Source organism: Oncorhynchus gorbuscha, linkage group LG08 (assembly GCF_021184085.1).
Source record: "Oncorhynchus gorbuscha isolate QuinsamMale2020 ecotype Even-year linkage group LG08, OgorEven_v1.0, whole genome shotgun sequence".
NCBI classification, from domain to species: domain Eukaryota; kingdom Metazoa; phylum Chordata; class Actinopteri; order Salmoniformes; family Salmonidae; genus Oncorhynchus; species Oncorhynchus gorbuscha.
The window spans coordinates 14,602,605-14,616,514 of NC_060180.1; the positions used below are offsets into that span (position 1 = coordinate 14,602,605).

General features: G+C 40.1%; 1 protein-coding gene across 2 annotated transcripts in view; it reads left to right on the plus strand.

Annotated features, from left to right (window-relative positions):
* Positions 1–4,746: 4,746 nt before the first annotated feature.
* Positions 4,747–13,910, plus strand: part of LOC124041234 (receptor-type tyrosine-protein phosphatase epsilon-like) — a 49,795-nt gene continuing 40,631 nt past the window's right edge. Inside the window, exons 1-2 of one of the 2 annotated variants that reach the window (XM_046358587.1) lie at positions 4,747–4,973; positions 6,648–6,701. The gene's annotated coding sequence lies outside the window, so the exon portion shown is untranslated. The remainder of the gene's footprint in view (positions 4,974–6,647; positions 6,702–13,910) is intronic. The other variant, XM_046358586.1, reaches the window with a different exon arrangement.

Below are 13,910 nucleotides of genomic sequence, written 5' to 3' on the forward strand. Positions count from 1 at the left end.
CACTAATTACCATATATTTTAGCCCATTGTTGAGAATGAAATTGTTCCACTGATCAGACTAAATAAAGTAAATAAATATTAAAATCTCCTGATGACAAGATGACAATCTGCATCTCACCCTAACCAAATAATTGTTCTATTTATTGTCACCCCTCTAGAAACGTATACTTTTGGGTTAGAAAAAATGATGTTCATTGTTACAAATCAGGTCACCCTGCTGCCTTTTCTGTTGTCTCAGCCTAAATAACAATCACCAAACGAGGGGACAAATTTACACATTTACACATTTGTACACACAAATCTAGTTAACCTTCATTGAACTAGACAAGTCAGTTAAGAGCAAATTCTTATTTACAATGATGGCCTACCTTGGCCAAACCCGGAGAACTGTGCGCCGCCCTATGGGACTCCCAATCACAGCCGGATGTGATGCAGCCTGGATTCAAACCAGGTACTACTCCTCTTGCACTAGTGTCTTAGACCACTGCGCCACTTGGGAGCCCCTAAATGCATGTGCGGATTAAATCGACTTTAGTACATGCTGTCAAAAGGCTGCATTCTGCAATAGGGACGGGAGTAACAGCAACCTAATTTTGTTGACAACGTTGTACATAAAAATACGAAAGTCCAGAGAGGTCATATGAATAAAACATGATTCCCTTGTTATGTCGAGATCACAATTTAATTATCTCATGATCAAGACAAAACAAAGTTATTTTGTCTAGTTGTTTAACAAGATTACCTAGCTAGCTAGTTCGCTTATAAGACTAGCCAAGTTAGCTATGTTTGCTTGCATGTGATTGACTGGTCTTGGGGGTGCCTGGGAGACAGTGCTGCATGTCAGACATGTTCACTGCTTAAATGCCCCATGAGGGCTTAGTTCCCCCATAAAGCTCTTAGCTCAAGGTAAGGGACATGTAACTTGCTAACATTCTAATGTACAATATAAACGGATAATGAGCTCCAAACACAAATGAAAGCATGATGTAGCATGAAATGTACCATCGCTAAATGTGACAAGCAATAAAAATGTATGAACTGATCGACCGTGGCCTCTACTGCCTCAGCCATACTGTCAATCTATCATCAATACGCCCACTCCTATTTATAGTTTATCTCGTGATCTCGACAAAATAACTTTTTTTATGTCTTGATCACGAGAAAATGATCTTGTGATCTTGACAAAACAACTTTTGTTATGTTGTGATCATGAGAAATAATTTGATCTCGACATAACGAGGGAATACTTTTTTTAATTCATGAGAAGAGGGTCAAATGCGTGTCTCACGGCCAATGCGGGGGAGTTGGCAGCTCTGCTACTTAGCCTACCTGATGCAATATGTTTACAGAATGGGGATAGTAGGCCTACAGAGTACCACAGTATAAGTCATAATATCCATAAAACTGAAAGGTCAAACAGGGAAATGGTTCCAAAAACATTTCTCCAATAAGGGATTTTTTAGAAACAATTAAAATAAAGGTTGTGTTTCGTGTAGGCTTACCCTGGTGTGATGTTTTGATAACCTTGTAAATCTCTCTTGAATATCCTTGATATCAATTAGCTTTTTCGATTCTGAGAGTAAATAGAGCTGAATATATTGATAAAAGTAACCTTATCCGAGAGGGATTTACATGCGTATCACAACGTCACGCCAGGGTAAGTCTACATGAAACACAGCCCTTATTTTAAGTGTTTCTAAAATATCCTATCGGATAAAGGAATGGTGGAAAAATGATTGGAACCATTTCCCTGTTTGACCACAAGGTTTTATGGGTATTATGACACCTCCAATGTAGGGCCTATGTCAAGTTGGGCCTATGTCAAGTTAGGCCAATTTATTTTGCTCCTTTTTTTTCTTGCTTTCTCCTTGGTCTTGAACACATTAATGCAGTTGCCAATGATAGCTCCCTAAACCTTAGTTCAATAAATTCGGCACCTATTGGAAATACTCTTGCATCCTGTTCTACCAACCTATCACCTCCTTTGGTCCTGAGACACTGGGAGATTGGGAGAATCTCAAAGGTACACTCTTAACATCCTCTCTCCTCACCACCTTCTCAAAACCGATTTAATGAGAAAGCTAGTCCCTCCCCTCTGACCTTCTCCTCCAATGGGTCTTGAGAAGGAGAAGAGGAGAGGGGACGTATGCAATTGAGATTCTCCCACAGTAGGCCTATTGTGTGTGTGTGAGTCAAATCAAATATAATTGTATTGGTCACTTAGGCTTACACATACTGTATTTTGCTGATGCTATCACAGGTAGCTCCAATAGTGCAGTATTACCTAACAATACACAGAAATAAATAAATATCAGTATGAGCAAAGTCCGGAATAAAATGAGAAAAAAAATAAAAAATATATATATACAGTACCAGTCAAAGGTTTGGACACATACTCATTCAAGGGTTTTTCTTTATTTATATACAGTATATATATTCGGGACTCGGACGTTGCTCATTCTAATATTTATTTTAAAAAATGTGTATTGTTAGGTATTAATGCACTGCTGGAGCTAGAAAAATAATAATTTCACTGAACCTGCGATAGCATAGGCAAAATACACTACATGACCAAAAGTATGTACTCGTTTAACATCTCATTCCAAAATCATGGGAATGAATATTGAGTTGGTTCCCCTTTTGCTGCTACAAAAGCCTCCACTTTACTGGGAAGGATTTCCACTAGATGTTGGAACATTGCTGCGGGGGACCAACTGCTGCTTGCTTCCATTCAGCCTCAAGCATCAGTGAGGTCGGGCACTGATGTTGGGGCATTAGGCTTGGCTTGCAGTAGGCATTCCAATTCACCCCAAAGGGGTTTGATGGGGTTGAGGTCAGGGCTTTGTGAAGGCCATTCAAGTTCTTCCACACCAATCTTGACAAACCATTTCTATATGGACCTCGCTTTGTGTACGGGGGCATTGTCATGCTGAAACAGGAAAAGGCCTTACCCAAAATTTTTCCACAAAGTTGGAAGCACAGAATCTAGAATGTCATTGTATGCTGACGCATTAAGATTTCCCTTCACTGGAACTTAAGGGCCCACAGTAGTCCAAACCATGAAAAACAGTCCCAGACCAGTATTACTCCTCCACCAAACTTTACAGTTGGCACTATGTATTCGGGCAGGTAGTGTTCTCCTGTCATCCGCCAAACCCAGATTTGTCTGTTGGACTGCCAGATGGGGGAGTGTGATTCATCAGTCCAGAGAACGTGTTTCCACTGCTCCAGAGTCCGATGCAAGCTTTACACCACTCTAGCCGACGCTTGGCATTGCGCATGATGATCTTAGGCTTGTGTGCGGCTGCGGAAACCCATTTCATGAAGCTCCTGACTAACAGCTCTTGTGCTGACTTTGCTGTTTGGAACTTGGGAGTGTTGCAACTGAGGACAGACAATTTTACTCGCTACATGCTTCAGAACTCGACGATCCCCTTCTGTGAGCTTGTGTGGCCTACCACTTTGCAGCTGAGCTGTTGTTGCTCCTAGACATTTCCACTTCACAATAACAGCACTTACAGTTGCCCCGGGGCAGCTCTAGCAGGGCAGAAATTTGACAAACTGACTTGCTGTAAAGGTGGCATTCTATGACAGTGCCATTTTCAAAGTCACTGAGCTCTTCAGTAAGGCCATTCTACTGCCAATGTTTGTCTATGGAGATTGCATGGTTATTTGCTCGATTTATACACCTGTCAGCAATGGGTGTGGCTAAAATAGCTAAATCCACTCATTTGAAGGGGTGACCACATACTCTTGTATATATATTTTTATTTTATTGAACCTTTATTTAACTAGGCAAGTCAGTTAAGGAGAAATTCTTATTTACAATGACAGTCTACCGCACCAATCCTTAACCTGGACAACCCTGGGCCAATTGGGACTCCAAATCACAGCCGGTTGGGATACAGCCTGAAATCAAACCAGGGTCTGGTCCTGAGATGCAGTGCCTTAGACCGATGTGCCTTAGACCGATGCGCCACTCGGGAGCCCCATATATAGTGTATGTATAAGCCTATGTGACCAATAAAATGTGATTTGACCCACCCACACTGTAGGCCTACTGTGGGAGAATCTCAATTGCATTCTCCTCGCATCCTCTCTCCTCACCGCTCAAACTCCATTGTAGGAGAAGATCAGAAGGGAGGGACTGGCTTCCTCATCCAATCGGTTTTGAGAAGGAGGCTTTTGGATGATGGTGTGTGTGTGTATACACAATATGGACAGCATATGAATAGAAAGTGTGTGTGTGTGTGTGTGTGTTTTATAGTTGCTCTCGATTTAAGTAGGCCTAATCCTACCAGCAGATGGCTCTGTTGATACTCTAGTATAGGTTTTGTATGAGACCTGGATGACAACATTAATTATCCTTGAATAAACTTGATTTAGGCTAATAATTAAGTGTGTAGCCTTAATTACTTATTAATATACAACATTTTAGATCTGCCTTTACATAAAACAAAAACGACACATTTAGGCTACCAAAATAATAATCTCATTTTAATTTTCTTCACTTTCGGCTAGTGTGCCTTGTGCCTGCTTATAATATCTTTATTACACTTATGCCGGTACTCGTGCGATATCACTTCAAAGCGTAAGGCAAGGTGGTTACAGCTAAAATACTTAATCATAGAGAAATTATTATCATAGAACGTCCAAGATCCTATCAACATCAGGAATGTGGATGATGCGAATGCTCTGCTGCGGTGCTCACTTACAGATTAATGTATGCACCCCGGGGAGGGACTAGTTCGCTCGTATTTCTAATGTAGGGACTGTCATAAGGCTTCTCTATCCGCCGAATAGCAAGATAAATCCTCCCCTAAGAGGTTTACGTCATGGAAGATAGGCTACATTTCCATATGCACTTCTCATAAACACCAGTGAATTAAAACATTAACGGAGCTTTTTTTTTCTCAGACACGAAACCATATCATTCCTCAAGACGCCGCGAGATCACATTTCCGACATCTACGGTAAGAATACCTCTTCTTTGATGATGCCTCTGTTATGCATATGCCAGCCTGAGCCTCGTTAGCATAAAACCAATTGAAATTGTATTATTGAGATATCACTCTAATGTAGGCTAACCCATAGCCCACCCAATCATGTTTGACAATTAAATCCGCGTCAACGAGCTCTGTAAATAGGCCTACCGCATTAATTAAGGCTAACGTTATATGGCAATGTCAAAACATTTATTATCAGATTGTCCACGTAGCCTAGGTATATTGTGTGCTGTCTTCGAATGCAACATGAATCAATCGATATTTTGCATACCGCTGTTCCTTACATTGGTATGAGACAGAGGTTACCCCATGTAGGCAACGCCTACACACAGCCATACAGTAGCAGCCTACGCTACAGTAAATGTGGGTTAGTGGTGCAAGCCGGCGCCTCTTGCTCCCACCAATAATATTCACAAATGCATTCATTGATAACGTTTGATAACTGTGAATCTAAACATTTTTAAATGGCACATTTCTGAGCCTTCAGTAGCTCATATTCACCAGCAGTAGACTTTCACAAACAGGGCCGGCTCCAGGCAGAAGCGGTCTCTTTGGGCCCAGGCAACTCAGTTGGGGTCTCAATTGAGAATGGGAGAGTACACAAAGTTCAAGTTCAGAATTTGGTTGTGCATGAGAAGTTGTACTCTTGTTTTGTCAGCTACTGACCGTCGCTCAATAAGCCATGTCAGCTACTCATTATTAGATTGGTTAGTTAGTCAAGCCAATTATCTACACATCTAGTAAACATGCCCTAATACGGACCGGGCACACAGGGCACATGCCCAGGAGCCCTGACATCCAGGAGGTCCCCATTTTGATTTTGTGAGTTATCTCACTCAGATACCATTAATATGGCGTAAGTCATGGCAAAATGTGTAGAATTGCAGGAAATTTGCTTTAAAACTGCAAAAATGTCTCCACCCGATGGCAAAATATGTACAATTGCAGGAAATTAACTTTAAAAATGTATATTTTTCTCTCCGCCGTCAAGAGGGGGACCACAAAAATATTTGCCCGCTTGATGGGAGGGCCTCTCAAACAAATATTGCTTAGGGCCCCCAAAAGCCTAGAGCCAGCCCTGCTCACACCTCTAGTGGAGGAGGTTGAGGTTAGTCCCCCTGGTCTAGACAGTTGCGAAGGGGTGAGGAGCAGAGAACACATTAATGCATATTTATTAGTAGGCTACCCAATACCGCAGGTTGCCTAATGTCTAGCTGTGCGTCTAAAAATGTGCTTGATACTGTAATTGTTAGGGGTGCAGTAGATATGTTATTTGTCAAATAAGTATTATACAAATGATTTCTCTTCATTTTTATTGTCAGTTAAGAACAAATTCTTATTTAGAATGACGGCCTACACCGGCCAAACCCGGACAACGCTGGCTGGGACAATTGTTAGCCGCCCTATGGGACTCTCAATCACGGCCGAATGTAGTACAGCCAGGATTCGAACCAGGGTGTCTGCAGTGACACTTCAAGCACTGAGATGCAGTGCCTTTGACCACTGCGACACTCGGGAGCCCCAAGTACATAAGCACATGGAATTGTGTAAATACTTCAGCAATAACTTGTGCTCAACTCTGCATATGTTTATGTGCTCATCAGTGAGGTAATGTTGACCTTTCCATCTTGTGCATAACAGGAGCCTGCATTAAGCCTATCAGACAGCTTCCGGGGGGATTGGTTGATTGAATGAGTGAGTGGATTTGTTTGCATACCTTTCTAAAAATCCGATCCTCTTAACAAAGGCACATAATTGAAAGGATATACCATATGCAATGAGTAATTGCTCTGTGTAATGTAAGGAAAACTCTATTAGCCTGTATAACAGTAAATAGACTATGCGGCCCCATTTGGCAGTAATTGGTCCATTATTTGACGTAGGCCCAGCATTCAAATTAATCAATGTTCTCATGCATGACTTATAGATGTTCACAATATCAGTGTAATGTCCTTCAGCACTATCCCTGATCAAATGACCCAATAAAGCTAGATCATTTTAGACTGATATACAGGCGCTTTAGCCAGAAGTCTATGACTAATTTATTGGCTGTGACATTCTTTTTCAACCTGGAGATATGTGGGATGGATTGGTGATCACTTCAATAGCAGTGTCTTGCAGGTTTGTCGTTTGCTCAATTGCAATCCAGTAAGGCTGCGTTTAGACAGGCAGCCCAAATCGGATAGTTTGGTTTTGCTAATTGATCTTTTGACCAATCAGATCAGCTTTGAAAATGTGATTGGAGCCTTAAATACTTTATCTGAGACATTTCAAACAAATGGCATAATACGTGTATTTTGTGGGGAACTTGGACCTTTGCAAATGCGTACTATTCCCATGGAGTAACAACAATGCCCTTCATGCTTTTGCTTGGACAAAATACTTTACCAACTGGTTTCTCCTCAGCATTCAATATGCTATGTCTACTCTTACAAGAAAGCAGAAGGAAAGGCTGATTGAAACAGCTTAGCAGACGTGTCTACTGGTTTGAGTTTCCTCAAAATGGTTTAGCATTGAGTAAGCTTACAGTTTCTTCAGAAAGTATTCACACCCTTTGACTTTTTCCATATTTTGTTATTTTACAGCCTGAATTTAAAATGTATTAAATTGAGATTTGGTGTCATCGGCCGACACACAATACCCAATCATGTCAAAGTGCAAATATGTTTTTAGACATTTTTACAAATGTATTTAAAATTAAAAGCTGAAATGTTTTGAGTCAATACGTATTCAACCCCTTTGTTATGGCAAGCCTAAAAATGTGCTTAAGAAGTCACATAATAAGATGCATGGACTCACTCTGTGTGCAATAATATTGTTTAACATGATTTTTGAATGACTACCTGTCACGCCTTGGTCATTGTATCTTGTGTTTTTGTTATATGTTTGGGTAGGCCAGGGTGTGACATGGGTTTATATGTTGTTATTTCGTATTGGGTTTGTATTAATTGGGAGTGTGTATTATTAGGGGTGTGTCTAGTTAGGCTTGGCTGCCTGAGGCGATTCCTAATTGGAGTCAGCTGATTCTAGTTGTCTCGGATTGGGAACCGTATTTAGGTAGCCTGAGTGCGCGTTGTGTTTCGTGGGTGATTGTACCTGTCTTTGTGTTAGTCACCAGATAGGCTGTATTAGTTTCATTCATTCGTTTGTTGTTTTCTTCTTCCGTTATTTCATGTACCGTATTAGCTTCATTAAAAGTCATGAGTAACCTACACGCTGCATTTCGGTCTGACTTTCTACTAACAACAGATGAAGATCATTACACTACCTCATCTCTGTACCCCACACAGTGCAGTCGAGCAGTGCATTTCAACCAGTAAGACCAGGGAGGTTTTCCAGTGCCTTGTAAAGAAGGGCACCTATTGGTAGACGTGTAAAAATAAAAAAGCAGACATTGAATATCCCTTTGAGCATTCTGAAGTTATTCATTAAACTTTAGATGGTGTATCAATACACCCAATCACTACAAAGATCCTAACTCAGTTGCCAGAGAGGAAGTAAACTGCTCAGGGATTTCACCATGAGGCCAATGGTGACTTTAAAACTGAGGATGGATCAACAATGGTGTAATTACTCTACAATATTAACCTAAATGACAGAGTGAAAAGAAGAAAAATATCCCAAAACATGCATCCTATTTGCAATAAGGCGCTAAAGTAAAACAAAAAAAAATGGCAAAGAAATTTACTTTATGTCCTGGATACAAAGTGTTATGTTTGGGGCAAATCCAACACAACACATCACTGAGTACTACTTCATATTTTCAAGCATAGTTGTGGCTGCATCATGTTATGTGTATGCTTGTCATCGGCAAGGACTAGGGAGTTTTTTTGGATAAAAAAATGGAATAGAGCTAAGAACAGGAAAAATCATAGAGGAAAACTTGGTTCAGTCTGCTTTCCAACAGCCACTGGGAGACGAATTCATCTTTCAGCAGGACAATAACCTAAAACACAAAGCCAAAAATATCCTGGGATTGCTTACCAAGACAACATTGAATGTTCCTGAGTGGCCGAGTTACAGTTTAGACTTAAATCGTCTTGAAAATCCATGGCAAGACTTGAAAATGTCTGCCTAGTAAAGATCAACAACAAACGTGACAGAGTTTGAAGAATAAAACAAATAATAATGTGAAAATATTGTACAATCCAGGTGTGCAAATTTCTTAGACTTACCCCGAAACACTCACAGCTGTAATAGCTGCCAAAGGTGATTCTAACATGTATTTACTCACGGCTGTGAATACTTACAGTTGAAGTTGGGAAGTTTACATACACTCAGGTTGGAAGCATTAAGCATTATTTTTCAACAACTCCACAAATTCCTTGTTTACAAACTATAGTTTTGGCAAGTCTGTTAGGACATCTACTTTGTGCATGACACAAGTAATTGTTTACAGACAGATTATTTCACTTATAATTCACTGTATCACAATTCCAGTGGGTCTGAAGTTTACATACACTAAGTCCAGAAAATTAGCTTCTGATAGGCTAATTGACATCATTTGAGTCAATTGGAGGTGTACCTGTGGATGTATTTCAAGGCCTACCTTCAAACCCGGTGCCTCTTTGCTTGACATCATGGTAAAATCCAAAGAAATCAGCCAAGACCTCAGAAAAAAAACATTGTAGACCTCCACAAGTCTGGTTCATCCTTGGGCGCTATTTCCAAATGCCTGAAGGTACCACGTTCATCATACAAACAATAGTACGCAAGTATAAACACCATGGGACCACGCAGCCATCATACCGCTCAGGAAGGAGGCACATTCTGTTTCCTAGAGATTAACGTACTTTGGGGTGAAAAGTGCAAATTAATCCCAGATCAACAGCAAAGGACCTTGTGAAGATGCTGGAGGAAATAGGTACAAAAGTATCTATATTCACAGGAAAACGAGTCCTATATCGACATAACCTGAAAGACCGCTCAGCAAAGAAGAAGCCACTGCTCCAAAACTGTCATAAAAAAGCCAGCCTACGGTTTGTAACTGCACATGGGGACAAAAGATCGTACTTTTTGGAGAAATGTCTTCTGGTCTGATGAAACAAAAATAGAACTGTTTGGCCATAATGACGATCGTTATGTTTGGAGGAAAAAGGGGGAGGCTTGCAAGCCGAAGAACACCATCCCAACAGTGAAGCAAGGGGATGGCAGCATCATGTTGTGTTATTTTTTGCTGTAGGAGGGACTGGTGCACTTCACAATATAGATGGCGTCATGAGGATGGAAAATTATGTGGATATATTGAAGCAACATCTCAAGACATCAGTCAGGAAGTTAAAGCTTGGTTGCAAATGGGTCTTCCAAATGGACAATGACCCCAAGCATACTTCCAAAGTTGTGGCAAAATGGCTTAAGGACAACAAAGTCAAGGTATTGGAGTGGCCATCACAAAGCCCTGACCTCAATCCTATAGAAAATGTGTGGGCAGAACTGATAAAGTGTGTGGGAGCAAGGAGGCCTACAAACCTGACTCAGTTACACCAGCTCTGTCAGGAGGAATGGGCCAAAATTCACCCAACTTATTGTGGGAAGCTTGTGGAAGGCTACCCGAAACATTTGACCCAAGTTAAACAATTTAAAGGCAATGCTACCAAATATGCTACCAAATACTAATTGAGTGTATGAAAACCCACTGGAAATGTGATGAAAGAAATAAAAGCTGAAATAAATCACTCTGCTATTATTCTGACATTTCACATTCTTAAAATAAAATGATGATCCTAACTGACCTAAGACAGGGAATTTTTACTAGGATTAAATGTCAAGAATCGTGAAAAACTGAGTTTAAATGTATTTGGCTAAGGTGTATATAATCTTCCGACTTCAACTGTATGTAAATTGTATATTTCTGGGGGTGGGGTGCTTTGGATAACTAATGGCTGTATGCGAACGAGTGATGCGCGTTTGGACCAATACTGTCTGTATCCAAGGCTCAGCCAATCATTCACATATAAATAGAATGCTGCATGCGACTGAAGAGAGAACGAACAATCCATTTGCTAGTTACAGCATCAGTGCCCGTTCTGGAAAGTGGGAAAGGCAGTTTGCCAGTATAAACCTGTTTGGGTGCATTGAACCGCTATAGCGGGACACCTACGACAACATCCGGTGAAATTGCAGAGCGTGAAATTCAAAATACAAAAATCGTAATATTAACCTGTTGCGACGAGCAATCCTGTATCTGGGAGCGTAATTATAGCCTCAAGCTCATTACCATAACGCAACGTCAACTATTCATGAAAATCGCAAATGAAATGAAATAAATATATTGGCTCACAAGCTTAGCCTTTTGTTAACAACACTGCCATCTCAGATTTAAAAAAAATGCTTTTCATCCATAGCTACACAAGCATTTGTGTAAGAGTATTGATAGCTAGCATAGCATTAAGCCTAGCATTCAGCAGGCAACATTTTCACAAAAACAAGAAAAGCATTCAAATAAAATCATTCACCTTTGAAGAACTTCGGATGTTTTCAATGAGGAGACTCTCCGTTAGATAGCAAATGTTCAGTTTTTCCAAAAATATTATTTGTGTAGGAGAAATCGCTCCGTTTTGTTCATCACGTTTGGCTAAGAAAAAAAAACGAAAATTCAGTCATTACAACGGCAAACTTTTCCAAATTAACATAATATCGACAGAAACATGGCAAACGCTGTTTAGAATCAATACTCAAGGTGTTTTTCACATATCTATTCAATGATAAATCACTTGTGGCAGTTTGGTTTCTCCTCTGAACAAAATGGAAAAATGCACGCACCTGGAGATTACGCAACAGTTTCGACGGAGGACACCGAGCGGACACCTGGTAAATGTAGTCTCTTATGGTCAATTTTCCAATGATATGCCTACAAATACGTCACAATGCTGCAGACACCTTGGGGAAACAACAGAAAGTGTAGGCTCATTCCTTGCGCATTCACAGCCATATAAGGAGACATTGGAACACAGCGCATTCAAAATCTGGCTCACTTCCTGTATGAAATTTCATCTTGGTTTCGCCTGTAGCATTAGTTCTGTGGCACTCACAGACAATATCTTTGCAGTTCTGGAAACGTCAGAGTGTTTTATTTCCTAAGCTGTCATATTTATGCATAGTTGAGCATCTTTTCGTGACAAAATATCTTGTTTAAAACGGGAACGTTTTTCATCCAAAAATGAAATACCATCCCCAGAGGTTCAAGAGGTTAAACATTCATGAAAATACAAGTGCCATAAAACATTTCAAAGCTTAACTTCTTGTTAATCCAACCACGTTGTCAGATTTCAAAAAGACTTTACAGCAAAAGCATTCCATACGATTATCTGAGGACAGGGCCCCACATCGAAATACTTTTCAACCAGCACAGGCATCACAATATCACGAATAGCGATGAAATAAATCACTTACCTTTGAATATCTTCCTCTGTTTGCAATCCCAAGGGTCCCAGCTACACAATGAATGGTTGTTTTGTTCGATAAAGTCCTTCATATCCAAAAAGGTCTGTTTAGTTGGCGCCAAAGATCTCAGTAATCCAGTTGTTCAACATACATACAAACAAATCCAACAAGTTACTGGTAAAGTTTGTCCAAACAAGTCAAACAATGTTTCTAATTAATCCCCAGGTACTCTAATATCTAAATAAACGATAATATTTAAGACGGAGAATAGTATGTTCAATAGGGAAGATAAATAACGAAGGGCACGCAACTAAAGACTACTTTTCTAATGAGAGACACCTTGTAGTTTTTCCAACTACATGCTCATTTTTCAAAAAACAAGCATGAAACCCTTTCTAAAGACTGTTGACATCTAGTGGAAGCCATAGGAACTGCACTCTGGGTCCTATCTATTTGTATTTCCCATAGGCTAGCACTGAAATGGCCTGTGACCTCAAAAATATATATATTCCACATGGATTTCGCCTGCGATATCAGTTCTGTTATACTCACAGACATTGTTTTCTGTCCAATGCTACCAAATATATGCATATCCTAGCTTCTGGGCCTGAGTAACAGGCAGTTTACTCTAATCAAATTCTCCGTTAGCTAGCCAGAGAAATGTTGAGCAACATTAACCAACATTACAACATCAGATGAGCTAATGCTAGTAACCTAATACTTTAATTCGCTATAGTTTTAACTGGAATAGGACTGCTTGCTGTTCCTCAAGCTATAACGCGTTAGTTGCTTACTGGACCCTGGCAATCTGTGTGAAAATTTACCTAGCTAATGAACTATCTGTGAACTAATGTTTTCCCTCTACAGTATGTGATTAATTTTCAGAATGAGAGAATTAGGTGAAAATGGGGCGTTGCTTGTTAAACAAGTAGATTCAGAGATCAAGCGGAGCTGGAGCTGTTTACTTTGGGCTTTGGCTTAAGCTGGATGTCACTATAGAGTTGAAACACCACACACTTTCCCTCTTTCTTACCTTTTCAATACAGTGAATGAAAAGGTGTATACTCTCTGCCTGAAAGAGATCAATTATGCCAACAAAGGTTATCATTCTCTGCTGGCACATTGTAGAACAGATGTCCACAGGCAGAAAGTGTAGAATGTAATAATGTGCAGTGTAGCCCAAATATATATATATATTTTGTGTTTAACTTGACAGTAACATGTGTGTGATTAAGGGGGATTGTTCAATTTTTTACCCGGTGAACGTTATTTTATTTTTTTGTAACACAACAAAATGTGGCGTAAATCAATATAAATACTTTCTGAAGGCACTGTATACACTTCCTCTTTTTGACTCAACTAACCAGTGACCACATTGAGGCTGAACCATCAGCTACACCCATGCATGAGTATGTCAAATGTTTTAAAAAGGGGCTTCCTGTCTTCATCTCCTTTTCTTTATCGGCACCAATTTGACAACACAGAATATGTTAAATACATGTGTAGTTGAATGAATCCCTT